Source organism: Stegostoma tigrinum, chromosome 1 (assembly GCF_030684315.1).
Source record: "Stegostoma tigrinum isolate sSteTig4 chromosome 1, sSteTig4.hap1, whole genome shotgun sequence".
In the NCBI taxonomy this organism is placed as follows: domain Eukaryota; kingdom Metazoa; phylum Chordata; class Chondrichthyes; order Orectolobiformes; family Stegostomatidae; genus Stegostoma; species Stegostoma tigrinum.
Genome location: NC_081354.1, coordinates 52,045,574 through 52,060,684, shown reverse-complemented (window position 1 = coordinate 52,060,684; position 15,111 = coordinate 52,045,574). Strand labels below are relative to the sequence as shown.

Sequence of the window (15,111 nt, the reverse complement as noted above, 5' to 3'; positions counted from 1 at the left end):
AAATTGGTAATACGAACACTGTTAAATGGGAGCTGCAGTTAAGACTTCGGAGTTGCAGGTTGCCAATCCTTGGTTTAGGTGCAAAAATATTAAGATAAGTCTGTGTTTATTAGGTACTGTTTTGACCTGTTTTTCTTTTTATTTTGCCTTGTGTTTGCTGTGAAATGGTGAACTGGCTTCGTACAAAACTTTGGATGCTTGTGACGTTTTGGGTGCAGATGGTTTCCTATTTCTCCTTTCTGTCATTTGATGCATTGCATTACTGGAAAATTCTGGATTTAAATTTTAAATTATAAGAATTATCAAAATATTGTGCAATATTCTCAATTGACTAAAAATTTAATCTTGAATTCTGCTCAAAAGAATGAAAACTAAAAATAGAAAATGATTTTGAAATATTCATGGTAAGTATTCTGTTAAGGTCATTAAATATAGCTCAAATTATCTGACATCTGACAAATGCTTTTGTTTTGTATAGTAGAGTCAAATAGCCATGTTTTAATATAGGATTTGTCGTAGAAGTGTTGTACATCTAATGATTTTGCTTAATTATCCAGGGAATCCTGAGCATATATTTGTTACTTGCCAAAAAAGTGCCATATCTTTGTTTTTAAACTGATGGTGCATATCAGTAAATCATCTAAGTTTATCCACTCCTTTACAAATAATCCCACTTCATGTTCAATAACTTGCTTCAAATTGTGTTCTTGGAGTATAATGGCTAAGCCACTACTACTTTGAACCCAAAAGCCTGAAGAGTTAATGTGAGTCTTATTTCTTTCAGTTTTCACTTTCTATTCCCTTGTGTCTAAACAATGACTTCTTTTCCTCTCCGTTTTCAGAGCACCAGCAGTAGTTGTCATTAATTATTTAAAATTCTTGACTTGCTATCTGTTTCAATTTCAAGTGGAATTTGCAGATCTCGTCCATTGTTAAATCCAAAAACCTATCTTTGCCTTTCATCCTCACACTCTTCAAAAAATTCCAACTTTTTCATAAACAAAGACAAGTTGCTGGAAAAGCTCGAGATGTGGAGCAGCTGTGGTTTATTTTTCTCTTTCATATCCATTTTAATCCAAATTTTGAACATTACTGTCAAAATTTTATGAGAGTAATGTTCAAAATCTTAATATTTATTTGATTGTTAAGGATGAAATAAATATTAGAACAACAATTTAACTGCATGCTCACCCTTTAAATATATGGACTTTAACATCTGTATTTGTGGTGCAGTTTTACAAGTCTAAATTGTTTTTGTTACAGTTGTCTTTGTTTCTTTAAAGGTTTGTCTTTTCCTTTTATAACCTACAAATTCATTGTACAACACTGAACTCTTCCACTTGCCTGATAAGCATTCACTTCAATACAATACACTGAACACTTTCCCTGCTGCATAAATTTCTTTCACAATCTTATAATTGTACAACATTTTCCCTCACACTAGTCTATCTTTCTTCCTCCTGCAATCTTTGTAGTCTATAATCCAAGCCTAATATACAATCATAACATCATGCTTTATACCTTAGATCTGTGTTGTGAACCTTAGCCCCTTTGCCACCTTTCAAAGTAAAGTAAAGCATGACGTTATGATTGTATATCAGGCTTGCTTTAATACCCATCTGATATATTTCATTGAGGAGGTTGAAATTTAGTATTACATCAAGGATAGAATATTTATATCAGAAGTAGACAAAAAAATGGTTGTGTAGGTCTGTGCACAGTGACAAAATGAGAACGTGATAGCTAAATTACCAAACATGAATACTGTTACAATCCCAACTGATGGTACTATTGGACAAGTCAGATTGCAAAAGTGTGACTTGAATGATTTTCTGTTTTTGTTGTTTCTTAGCTTGGTTGGTATTCATTGAAACCTATTTTCACACATTGTTCTTTGACAACGATACAGGTTTTTGTATCACAAAAGAATAAAAATACAAACAAAGCTATCTAAGTAGAGAAGACAGGATGGCCTGAACACACAGCGAAACAAAATTTAATCCTATTTCTTTACACCGATTTTGTTAGAGAAACTCAAGCTTAGAGAAATTTCATCCCTCTACTCTAAGCTCTACTTAACTGACTTCTTACAAGTTCTTTTCTATGGACTTTGGAGACAGTTTAAGTCCTTACCAAGTCTGCTCACACAAATTGCCTTCACACTCTTCCTGACAAATGATGGATCTAGGATTATTCTGAAAGGACATTTTCTTTTCTTGAAAAGAGAACCTTTCACAAGAGGTAACCAATACCTATCGGTTTTGTTTTAAATTCAAGTTCTAAAAATAATGAGTACATATTACATCTTACTCAATACAAATCCTGCAGGAAAATAATAGCTTATTAAGGTAAATACAAGAAATATAACATGTTCACATAAACGGGTGATCAGTGGCTATGCAATACTTGAACAAAGCATACTTGTGAAGGTAAGCATAGTAATTTTTAAAAAAATCTCAGTATTTGGGCAGCGAGAGCACTGACGGAGATGAACTTAATACCAAACCTGAAAATGGGCTTTAAATTTTGAATGGACATGAGTAAATATTTAAATGACCCTTTCCACTAAATATTATCCCAGGGTCAATATGAATAGAACACACCAGCAAAAAGATTCTAAGTAGAGATGACAAGATGTAGAGCTGGATGAACACGGCAGGCCAAGCACCTTCAGAGGAGTAGGAAGGCTGACGTTTCGAGCCTAGACCCTCCTTCAGAAATGGGGGAGGGGAAGGGGGTTCTGAAATAAATAGGGAGAGGGGAGGAGGCGTATATAAGATGGATAGAGGAGAAGACAGGTAGAGAGGAGACAGACAGGTCAAAGAGGCAGGGATGGAGCCACTAAAGGTGAGTGTCGGGGGAGTTACGGAGGAGATAGGTCAGTCCAGGGAGGATGGACAGGTCGGGGGGGCCGGGATGACGTTAGTTGGTAGGAGATGTGGGTGGGGCTTGAGGTGAGAGGAGGGAATAGGTGGCAGGAAGGGCAGATTAGGGAGGCGGGGACAAGCTGGGCTGGTTTTGGGATGTAGTAGGGGGAGGGGAGATTTTGAAACTTGTGAAATCCACATTGATACCATCAGGCTGCAGGGTTCCCAAGTGGAATATGAGTTGCTGTTCCTGCAACCTTCGGGTGGCGTCATTGTGGCACTGCAGGAAGCCCAGGATGGACATGTCGTCTGCGGAATGGGAGGGAGAGTTGAAATGGTTCGCGACTGGAAGATGCAGTTGTTGAGTGCGAACTGAGCATAGGTGTTCTACAAAGAGGTCCCCAAGCCTCCGCTTGGTTTCCTGACGTAGAGGAGGCCACAATAGGAACAATGGCTACAGTATACCACATTGGCAGATGTGCAGGTGAACATCTGCATGATGTGGAAAGTCGTCTTGGGGCCTGGGATGGGGGTAAGGGGGGGGGAGGTGTAGGGGCAGGTGTAGCACTTCCTGCGGTTGCAAGGAAAACTGCCAGGTGAGGTGCGGCTGGAGTGTGAAGCGGGCAAGTGAGTCCCAGAGAGAGTGGTCCCTCCGGAAGGCAGATAAGGGTGGGAAGGGAAAAATGTCTTTGGTGGGGGGTCAGATTGCAGATAGCGGAAGTGTCAGAAGATGATATGTTTGACCTGGAGGTTGGTGGGGTGGTACGTGAGGATGAGAGGAGTTCTGTTTTGATTGTTATTGCAGATGGGGGGTGTGAGGGATGAGTTGCAGGAAATGCGGGAGACATGGTCGAGGGCATTCTCAACCGCTGAGGGGGTGGGGAGGGATGTTGTGGTCCTTAAAAAATGAGGACATCTGAGATGTATGGGAGTGGAATGTCTCATCCTGGGAGCAGATGCTGTGGAGGCGAAGGAATTGGAAATAGGGGATGGCATTTTTGCAGGAAGGTGGGTGGAAGGAGGTGAATTCTAGACAGCTGCAGGAGTCAGTGTGCTTGAAATGGATGTCGGTTTCCAGGTGGTTGCCAGAGATGGAAACAGAGGGGTCCAGAGAGAGGTATCAGAGATGGTCCAGTGAACTTAAGGTTGGGGTAGATGGTGAAGTGGATGAACTGTTTGAGCTTCTCGTGGGAGCATGAGGTGGCGCCGATACAGTCATCAATGTAATGGTGGAAGAGTTGGGCTTTAGGGCCTGTGTACCTACGAAAGAGTTCCACGTAACTTACAAAGATTGTAAGTACTTTGTTCTAAGGGAGGTAGAAGTCTGATATTAGCTGTTTGAGCTCAAAACAAATGCATTTTTTGGGAGATAATTTGTCTTTGGGACAAAGTGCTTACAGAGACTCGGAAAAAGATCTGGAAGGCATGTTCAATAAAATTTCTGAACACTGCGTAAGTACAGAAATTTGCAAACACGTCAAAACAGTACGCACTCTGATAGCAAGAACTGCAGATACTGGAGTCGGAGACAACAAAGTGTGGAGCTGGAGGGACACGTGTAGGCCTGGCAGCATCAGAGGAGCATTTCTGAAGAAGGGTCCTGACCCAAAACATTAACTTTCCTGCTCCTCTGATGCTGCCTGGCCTGCTGTGTTCATCCAGCTCCACACTTTGTTGTCTCAAAATAGTACCTGTCTTCAAAAGAGTTGCCAACAAAAAATGGCAACTTTGGACTTAGCAGTCTTCTGTTCTACTGTGCAATAATGCAATTCATGATCAGGATTATCTTGAGTATTATCTTATCCAGAGTGCACATAGCAATAGGAGATCTTAGCGTACCGATCTCTTCTGTTTTTTTTGATAGAGTGAGACAATCTAGCTCAATTATGGTTAGTCATGTGGCATATTGTTGAAGGCTTTTTGGAAGTTGAGGCACATACACTTAAACAAGACATAACTTATTGTGAGTACCCATTGATAATGGATCAGAAAATATTTAAAATGGTAGGAAATAGCATGTAATCATCAGAAGAGTTGTGCCCAAAACGGGGGAAGGCTTCAGAGCTTGTTTTGGGAACAAGTAGTATTCTAATTTCTATTGTAAATTAGATCTGGATTCAAAGTGCCAAATTTTCATGTGATATCAACCCACGACGAAGCAGTGAATTCATAAGAGGCAAGTCAAACTGTACATTGGTTTGGACAAGGTTTGCAAGAAGGCAGAAAAGTTGTGGATGAGGAAGTATAGTCATTTTATTTCAGCCATTGTAATTCTGGAGATCAATTCGTCAATCTCGCATGATTTAAGTGATGAAATGGCTACTGAGAGAACTGAAAGGATTTGCTTCAGTGTTCTGGTCACTTGGACAACTTGTTAATTTAAATTGTACATGCCACTGGAATATATCCAGTGTCCTGGAACAGTATCAACATCCTCTTTGGCATTGTGTCTAATTTTTCTGCTCATTGACTTAAAAATGTGAAAAATAGATTTAGTGGGAAGCTGGTATCTTAACTTTTCTTCAAAGCAATATTAAAACAATGATGGTGTGACATGTTATTTAGCCTACAATCTGCAATGAATCTGGCATTGGCTGAAATCATACTTAAACAACTGAGACATCTGTTATTAAAGTAACAGGTTAAACATGAATGTAGAAGTAAGGTTCAAAGTAGTCAACCACAGCATATGTTCTTCTAATATAACTCTGATATGAAGCATGTATCAAGCTGGTAGTCATATGGTGGGTGGGATCTGGTGAAAATATAAAATCTCCTTAAATTTTGGTGGAATCTGTATCTAAGGAGATGTGGTTGATAGATTTCAGAGACAGAATAAATTGGTTCAAAGAGCAGTTAATAATGATGTAGCTAACAGAATAATGGGCAAGATGTAAACACATATTTTGGGTGGAGTGAAATCGAAGGGTAAATGTAAAGAACCAGAAACACACAATTCAGGAATGGTGATATGTGACTTGGGAAATAATTTTAAGATACAATAAGACTTAATGAAGTCAGTTATCAAAAACCATGGAGTACAGAGTTTTAGTTTTGAGTTAAGGTGACGAGGAACATTTGAGAAAAGTTACCATGTAGTGGTAAGGCCGAGGATTCAGCAGTAGTTGCAATTAGGTAAAAGCGACCATTGTCATGGAATAGATATGAGGACTAAAAATAAGCCTGTGGATTGATTGACATCCTTAATTCTGCTCCTTCCTTAGTCTGAAATGGTAACTGGGGCAGTGATTTGGACAACGTAAACTTATGAGGGTTATTCTGGTTTTGTCAACATTGACTTGAAGGGTCAAATGTATTTGCAAAGTCTTGGAATCAACTTAAGGACAAGAATTAAGAACAGAATTAGGCCATTTGACATTTGAAAGCTACTCTGCTATTTGATAAGATCATGGCTGATCTAATTATAAAGCTCACTGGTAACCACTAATTTTGTGAAAACCAGCCCCTGCCCTCCAGTTGATATAACTGAGAGATAATATAGAAATTGAGGATTAGAACAAAGGATAGTGATAGGGACCAAGGACAGAACTCTGCATTAAAGCAGAGATATTCATGCTATATGTGAGGGGAATATATTTAAAAGGTGCAATGTTCTTGTTGCAGCCTACAACCCAAAATGAGAATATGAATAATTTTTTTAAAAGCCATGTACAGAACCTTCTACTTGGTTTCACTTCTTTTCCCTTGAACACCCGAAGGGCTGAAGTTCAAAATGTGGTTCAGGATGATATAAAAAACTTGTGCTAAGATTTTTCTTGAAACCCAGGATTAAAGGCCTGTTTGGCTTGCAATTAACTAACAACTAATCCAGTAATATTCATTGCATATTTTGTTCTGACTGCAAGTTTATTCAGCCATCTTTGTGAAAAGAGCGGCACCATAGTGCTAGAGCATTGGAAAGGCACAGGTTATATGTCAGTGATGATAATTAGAATAAGAAATGAACATTGAAAATCAGTGGTGCGTGATGTTTGTAAGCCTGATCTTGTGCACTTTCTACAATTTGTGCAAGAATTAGAAACTTACCATGATGAAAAGGTAAAGGCATAGTTGTAAAAGTATGTTTCAAATTTTGGAAAGCGAAGTTGGGAGTCATAGAACAAATTAAATGAGATATCTTGTGTAGAAGTACAGATGCCGACTTTTTAAAAAATATATTTATTAGATATTAAATATAGCATGTTTCACAGATGAGATTCATGTAAGGTTTGTATAGTGTCTGAAGAGTCTTTGAAGGTCACATCCGAGGGGCAATCTCATTTAGCAATAGAAAGTAAGTATATATTACAACAAAATCTGGCAGTGGACGATAAAGCCAGTTGCTTGCTATGTGCTTTTTATTTAAGCAGGCTTCCCAAAGGTGGGGATGGGCCCCCCAGGTAAGGATGTGAGCTCTGAAGAAGCAGTGGTCACCACAGAGCTCAGTTAGGACAGCTGTGTTCCCACTCTGACAGACAGATGCCCCCATGCTTAAAGACCTCCTCCCCGACCCCTCAGTTTTTGCTGTGGGATCAGGACAATATTCAATACCTCTGGGTTTTGGGAAATTGGGAAATGCTTGTTTAAGGTACCAGTTGATACGTTGATGCTTTATGGTAACCCAGAAAAGTAACGTATCGGAATTTGAAATGACATATAAGGATACGGTTTTCCAGGAATTCAAAACAAAAATAGTCAGTTGAAAGCAGATATGTTCATGTATGAAAGGGAGTGGAGAAACTCAAGAATCTGGAAAATTTTATGGCACATTGTGTGATTGCAGAAACTTTTACAATTCCTCACTAACGAAGGAAGAATTTTGATGCTCGCAGTTGGGTTGAGCATGGCTCAGGTGAAGCATAATTCAGGCAATAACAATGCATTGTTATGTGTTTTTATATGGAACCCTTAAAAATAAATCAAGCTTCACTGGTGGGGTTTGGGGTTCTGCTGGATATACTGCGACAGATGGCAGAAGGCTAAGTATTTCAGGTCTCATCGGTAGTCTCCAATGAAAAGAAAACATGGAAGCATTTCCATATTTTTGAATGTCGTTGAATGTATATTTTTCCTTTTCTTGAACAAAATGTCATTGTTACCCATATTTCTGTTCAATTTTAGCTGTTTAGATTTACAGTGCAATAAAAATTATATCTAAAATGTAGCTATATGAGGATAGACCAGATTGTGATTCTGCTTCTTATTTTCTGTTCAGACTGCTTTTCATTTCTGGCAAGAAATTCTGATCACAGATCGTTCAGAAATGCAGAGCATACCTGAAATCTGACCGTTCCCCAGTCATCTCACAAAATAAGGGAAGTCAAATTATACCAGATTTGCAGCAAGTCAGAATGTCACGTTCAGTGATTTTAAATGGCCAGGAACACAGTCAGACACTTGGATTGTTGCGGTGAAAAGTAGGATGTGCACGGTAAGTGAGGTGTTAGGTCGACAGTTGGTTAATGTGACAATGGGCAGATTGCCAGATGAGTGCTGGAGGGTAGGTTGTGTGTTTGTATGGTAAACGCATCGAGACTAGCAATCAAAAGTCCAATGATCACCATGAAACCATTGACAGTTGTCATAAAAGTCTATCTGGTTCACCAATATCGTTTAGGAAGGAAACTATGATCCTTTCCTGGTCCTGCTGCATAGTTAAGAGAGTTAAGATTTGGCAATAAGTGCGATAATAGCCAGTGACACTCTCATCCCATGAATGAATTTAAAAAACAGACCTTTATCAGTGACATGAATAGTATAGTGCACCTTCCAAGAGGATAAGGCATGGAAATATTTGAGTTCTTTGAGTTAGCCTTTCCAACCCTACAGTTGTTTGTCTTTTTGGGCAATCTTGTCTTTTTGACTACATTTGTTTCCTAGCGCTCTTCCAACACCTCCATCGCGCACGCACATTCTGGATTCTTAGCCGTCATGCAAGACTGTTATAACATGGATATACAAGTGAATGCCATCAGCGACTACCGCGGTTCAATGTTCAGTATCTCATGCACATCCCACAAATTTAAACTGCAGTCAGACCTAGCTGCATCTTACTACAAAGGTTGAATGATGTTACTGATTAAAAACCTCGGTTGTATGCTTAATTGGTAGCACAGAACTTGAATACTGCTGTAAAGACAAACATATTGCTGAATGACTTCTTGCATTTACTGGGACAAAAGGAAGGAGGTCACGTTTCACATAAGAACACTAGTTTATGCTGTAGGAATGCTAGAAGAATGCTGATCAATTGACTGTTTGTTCTGGTCAAGGGCTTGCTATTGAGATTCTCAGCTTTTGGAAAGTTCAGCGTAGCATGACAGCAATGCTTTGTCTATGTGCTCATTCAACATTGCAAGCTTCTTTTCCAACATTTCACTGATGGTGGCCATCAATATTTGTGTTGCATCAGTATATCACAACAAGATAAAATCATCATTTTCTGAATCATTATTTATTGAATTTTGTGAATTTAACAACTTGCACAGTCAAGTTCAGTTTTAATGGCATCTTGTATGCCCAAATACATGTTGTAGCCATGGGATCTCCTTTAACTCCAGTGCCTCCTATCATTTTCATCCGTAATACATTTTTGTTGGGAGGGTCCCTAATGACCTACCTCATCTATCTTACTGAAATCTAGATAATATTTTTTGATCTTTAACAATGCAATGCTGTGTAAAGGACTGCATCTGAATATGCCCTACCTCATGTTCGATTCACTTCTGAGATCAAGTAATGTAACATGCTGCCTTTCCTCAATGTGCTCATGAAGAAATCTGGATTCTTTCATAATACCTACAGTATAAACAAGTATGATTATTTGAAATTTAGCCGCCATTTGTTCCAATAAATGCAAGATAAAAGTTCAGCACTGTGGTTGTCCTTACGGCAGTATTCAAGTTCTGTGCTACCAAATAAGCATAAAAGCCATTTGCAGTAAGCTTGCCTTTCACTGGCTCATGAATGCATTAGGATATGCTTAGCTCCATGTTTTATAAGGTTGACCACATCAGAAACTTTATAAATATAGCCACAGTCATTTACTCAACTTGCTTGATACAGAAAGTCAGTGCATCAAAGCCATCCTGAGAGTTAAAAACAACAACCAAAAGTACTGTGGATACTATAAATCAGGAACAAAAATAAAGCTCCTGGAAAAGCTCAGCAGGACTGGTACCATCTGAGAAGGAAACAAACAGTTAATGTTTCTGGTCCGGCGGCCCTCAGAACTGATGGTGGCTGGGAAAACGTCAGTTTTGTATGAAGATAAAAAAAGGGCAGGGTGTGGGGTAGGGAGTAAACGATAGGATGGAGCCTGAAGAGAGAGAAGAACAGTTTGTACTAAGTTGCACATTTTCGTGAAGTGGTAAACAAGTTGCTACAGTAGTTTCAGCATCCTAGGTGGAGAAATGTGCTGTTTTGAGTTGGGATTTGGTTATTATGCAGTATTCCCTATTGGAAAGAGTTTGTGCATGTTGTCTTTGTGCTTGCCCTCTGAAGTGAAGATAGCATTCAGAAATGTAATTTCCTGAATGATTGAGCTTACACTTAAAAATGATGTCTTTGGAGAGGTATTAGTGCACGATCTAGCACTAGTACATGATGCTGTAATGACAGTAGGTGGTATTGAATGCAACTGGTCTCTGTCAAATTGCTAATGATTCTGGGTGGATGAACAGCTAGAGGATGAACTTTTAGTGGAAGTCTTCCTTGAACCACAAATCTGTGTCATAACCGTAGAATTTAATGTTAATGAAACAGCAATCACAGACAGAATGATAACACCAGTGTCCTAGTGAGGTGCAGGATTGTGACAACAGCTCTAGAGTTAACCAATGGATGATGGTGATGATTATGGACGATGGGATGCTTTCATCATTTATTTCAGAGCAATGGTCATGCCGGGAAGCTGTCACAACATGAGCCTGCTGTCTTTTGAGACGGTGATAGATTGTTGTTTGGAAGAAAGTGGCAAATATTCACTAAGTCAGGCAACCTTTTAGTGTAATTGAGCTTTGAGTATGTGAAAAATGATTATCCAATTTTGTACTAATTTCATTTCGATATACCCTAGAAATGTATCTTGTTGCTGTGGATTTATGTTCATTGCGATGTATGTCAACTTCCGAATTACACACAATTTGTATTTGACTCAGACCAAAGACAACAAAGAATAACTGAAAGATTTGGCAGCTGCAGGTCTAGTTTCCAAAAGCTTGCAAGGCTAACTGTGTCAATTACATTTGACCTCTCCACTCCCTTAATTACTGTTGAGGAAATGGAACTCCCTGGAATTTCTCATGCTAAGTTATAAGCTGTGCAGCAATTGCTGACTGTTTGGTATGTCGGCCATACAAATGGCGGTGTGAGTAGACTCAATATGTGATTTGATCTTTGTTCTGCATATCAGAAAGGGAGCTGATATTCATCAGTAAGGATATTACCAGTGCACCTAGGTGTTTCCTAATATTCAGGCTTGGTATACAGAGCTAATATTGCTAGCTAGTTTCCAAATGCTTCGTTCCCGTTGCTTCCGCTTAGGAAATAGAACAAGCAGATGAAATAAATCTGTTTTGTCGGTATGTTTCATGCTATCTTCAACAACCACTTCCGAAACCATACTTTAAAAGCTTCCCACTTAAAACAGGCAGATATAATAATCGCAGTTTTACTTTCCCCCACACCCAACTGAATTTTAAGGAAATATCTTTTATCTTGTTAGTTTTCTATTGGAAAAATATTTGTTTTTTTTCTGTGTATTATAAGCAATATCAGAGGAATAGGCATAGCAATGGAGAGTGTCTAAGAGGTGTCACAAAAGATCTGGAGAAGAAACATTTTAGATGTCATGGTTAGGAAGGAACTTCCGGAAAATAGGCCAGGCATGTTCCACGGTGCTTCTGGAAGAAAGCAAAGGAGGGATGTACAGAAGGAAGGATTAAGTGGACTGATATAAATGTACTGGGATATAAAGCTTATGTTAAGATAGGGTTGAGACTGGGGACATTTGAGAACTACTTTAAATTGTCAGCAGTGCGGGGGGTGGCGAGGTGCGGATGTTGGATCATGGAATAAGATGACAATGGTAGAGTGAGTGGGTAATGACCATGTGCAGTATAATACGAGTCAAGATAACAATATTTAAAATTGGATAAGAGACCAGTAAGGAGAACAGTGGAGAAATCACGCATGGATGGATTGCCAGTGTTGTAGAGGTGGACCACATCAGTCTCAATGGTGAGGATTTAAAATTCATGGGTTGAATATATTGTCAGTATTTGACACAGGTCATTTTATCTTTGGGACACTTGTGCGTTATAAAAACAACTTCACACCGATCAAATAGTTCTCCTGTTGTCAGTGGCAATTGGTGATTGAATTGGCTTATTTGAATTTTAAAATGTATTGGAACAGAGAAATGTCTCTGAGGGAAGGGGTCCTTTTAAGTTTACTTTGTGACCAACTGAGGGTTATTAGATATGGACAGCAAGCTACTCCCTTTTCAGTGGGAAGACAATTAATCAGGGACTAGTCACAGTAAGATCTTTTGTTGGTACAATAAAAAAAAATCGATTATTGTGTCTTAGCTCTCAAGGCCTAAACTGCAACAAGCCAGAATGCAAAAATGCCCTTCAGTTATTTTATAGGGAGTTGATGCTGTTGTGAGAGGTTTGTTCTTAATGGTTACTTGAATTCTATTTAAGGTGTCAAAGATGGTATTATAACTGACATATCAGCTTAGTACTTGGATGTGGCATCTACTGGGTTTCCCTGGTCTAACATACTTGTTACCTCCTCAAAGAATTCTAACAGGTTTGTCAGGCACGACCTCCCCATACTAAATCCATACTGACTTGTTCTAATCTGACCCTGCACTTCCAGGAATTTAGAAATCTCATCCTTGACAATGGATTCCAGAATTTTACCAACTACCGAGGTTAGGCTAATTGGCCTATAATTTTCCATCTATTGCCTTGATCTTTTCTTAAACAAGGAGGTTACAATAGCAATTTTCCAATCATCTGGGACTTTCCCAGACACCAGTGACTTTTGAAAGATCACAACCAAAGCCTCTGCTATTTCCTCAGCCACCTCCTGCAGAACTCTAGGATGTAGGCCATTGGGGCCAGGACATTTATCAATTTTTGTTGCTAGGCCTGCTGCGTTACTTCATCGTGTTATCCTTGCTTTGGCCATTTCGTCATATCATGCTCAGACCACTTCTCCTTTTCATTATGCAACCCAGAACTGAACAATTCTTGAAGTTCCTTCACTCGTTAAAAGTTTGCCTTTGCCTGTCCATCATCATCACTTTAAGTACCATTCCTTAATTAAACATAGCCAGCTCATGACTCAAGCCATTGCAGTTTCCTTTTATTTAGGTTTAGGGACCTAGTCTCAAAATCAACTCTTTCGCTCTCCATCTTCATAAAGAAATCTATCATATAATGGCCACCGTTTTCCATATTGACAACCCCACTACCACCCCACAATGTCTCAAACTCTAGGGGCATTGCAAAGCTAGATTGCCAATGACACAATGTTTAGGCTGTCAGTAGATCCTCAACATAAACCTCCTTGTATGCAGTCTGAGAATGCCTACTCAATAACATTGTTACTGATTTGATTTACCTCACACATGTATCATTTTAAATTGCACATGATTACAACTGCACCTTTATTGCTTACACTTCTAATTCCCTGTTAATGCCTTGCCAGCATTATCACTGTAGTTTGGTGGGGGTTGTTTACAGACCCTCATTGTTTCTTGCTCCTTGTTTCTACATTCTACCCATAAAGATTCCGTTTCACTGGACAAATATCCTTCCTCAGCATTGCATTAATGTCCTCTTAACCAGCAATGCTACTCCATCTCCTTTTCCTATTTGTCCTTCCTAAAAATTGAATAACCCTGGATATTCAGTTTCCGTCTCTGGTCACCCTGCACCCATGTGTTCATAGTCACAGCTGTACCATATCCATTTCCATCTATGTATTTGACTAATTCTCGCACATATTGTGCAGAGTATTTCAATAAAGACACAACACCTTAAGAGATAATGGGAACTGCAGATGCTGGAGAATCCAAGATAACAAAGTGTGGAGCTGGATGAACACAGCAGGCCAAGCAGCATCTCAGGAGCACAAAAGCTGACGTTTCGGGCCTAGACCCTTCTTCAGAGAGCGCCTCTTTTTTTTTAAATTTACAGGTCTATTTATCTTTTTTTTGTCCTCATTTCTCTCTCTTCCGTCTCCCTATGTAGGTTCCTATCCCCGTGCCATTCTATTTTAACCTGTCCCCAACCCAGGTGGCAAATACTCCCTCTAGGACATCAATGTGCCTGCCCAGGTGCAACCCATCCAACTTGTATTGGTCCTACCTCCCAGGAATCTGAAACCCTCCCCCCTCAAACCGTCTCTCCAACCACATGTTCATCTGATGTATCCTGATATTTCTGCTCTGACTAGCAAGTGGCATTATAGCATTTACAGCTTTTGAGGTCTTGTTATTTTTAATTTAATTCCTAAACCATACCTTCAGCTTTTAGGACTTCATCTCTTCTTTTTTTGAAACTGCATCATTAGCACCAATGTGCCCAATTACCACTGGCTGTTCACCCTCCCACTCTAGATTGTCCTGTTGCCTCTCCAAGACATCCTTGACCCTAGCACCTGGAAGAAACATTCCATCCGGAAGTCTACTTTGCAGCCACAGAAATGTCTGTTTTATCAGCGTTCACTCACTAATGCGTAATATTGTCCATCAAGGGAATTCTGTACCTCTGGTTAAACATGGCTTCTGTGAGTCCTTGCATGTCTGATATGTCCATTGTAGAATTACATCACCAGCCGCACAATTGATGCGTGTTTCTAGGATGTGGAAATAATCTTGGCCTTGAGATTGTTGACATTCCTTCATCCAGTTCCATTCTGTACTTCCTCTTGCTGATGGATGTTCTCCAAAGAATTGTCCCTTCATGCAGGAGTTTGCTGCAAGTTGGATTTTTTCTGAACGAGTGTTTCCCATGTATACTCATCTGCATTGCATTTCTTGAGAGACAATGTCAGGGAGTCTATGAAATGCTTACTTTTTCCTCCTCTCATTATAGTATTTACCTTGAGCTGGATGCAGATGTTTAGAACATTGGCGTCCTAAGCATTTGGCCAGCCCAGTGGAGTAGGTTTTGGATGATGGCCTCAACGCTGGTGCTGTTCATTACCTCAAGGATGCAAATGTTTG

General features: G+C 39.5%; 1 protein-coding gene across 6 annotated transcripts in view; it reads left to right on the top strand.

Moving 5' to 3' along the window:
• The window catches only part of fbxw7 (F-box and WD repeat domain containing 7), a 327,970-nt gene that overhangs the window by 156,243 nt on the left and 156,616 nt on the right, over window positions 1-15,111 (top strand). The window lies entirely within an intron of this gene.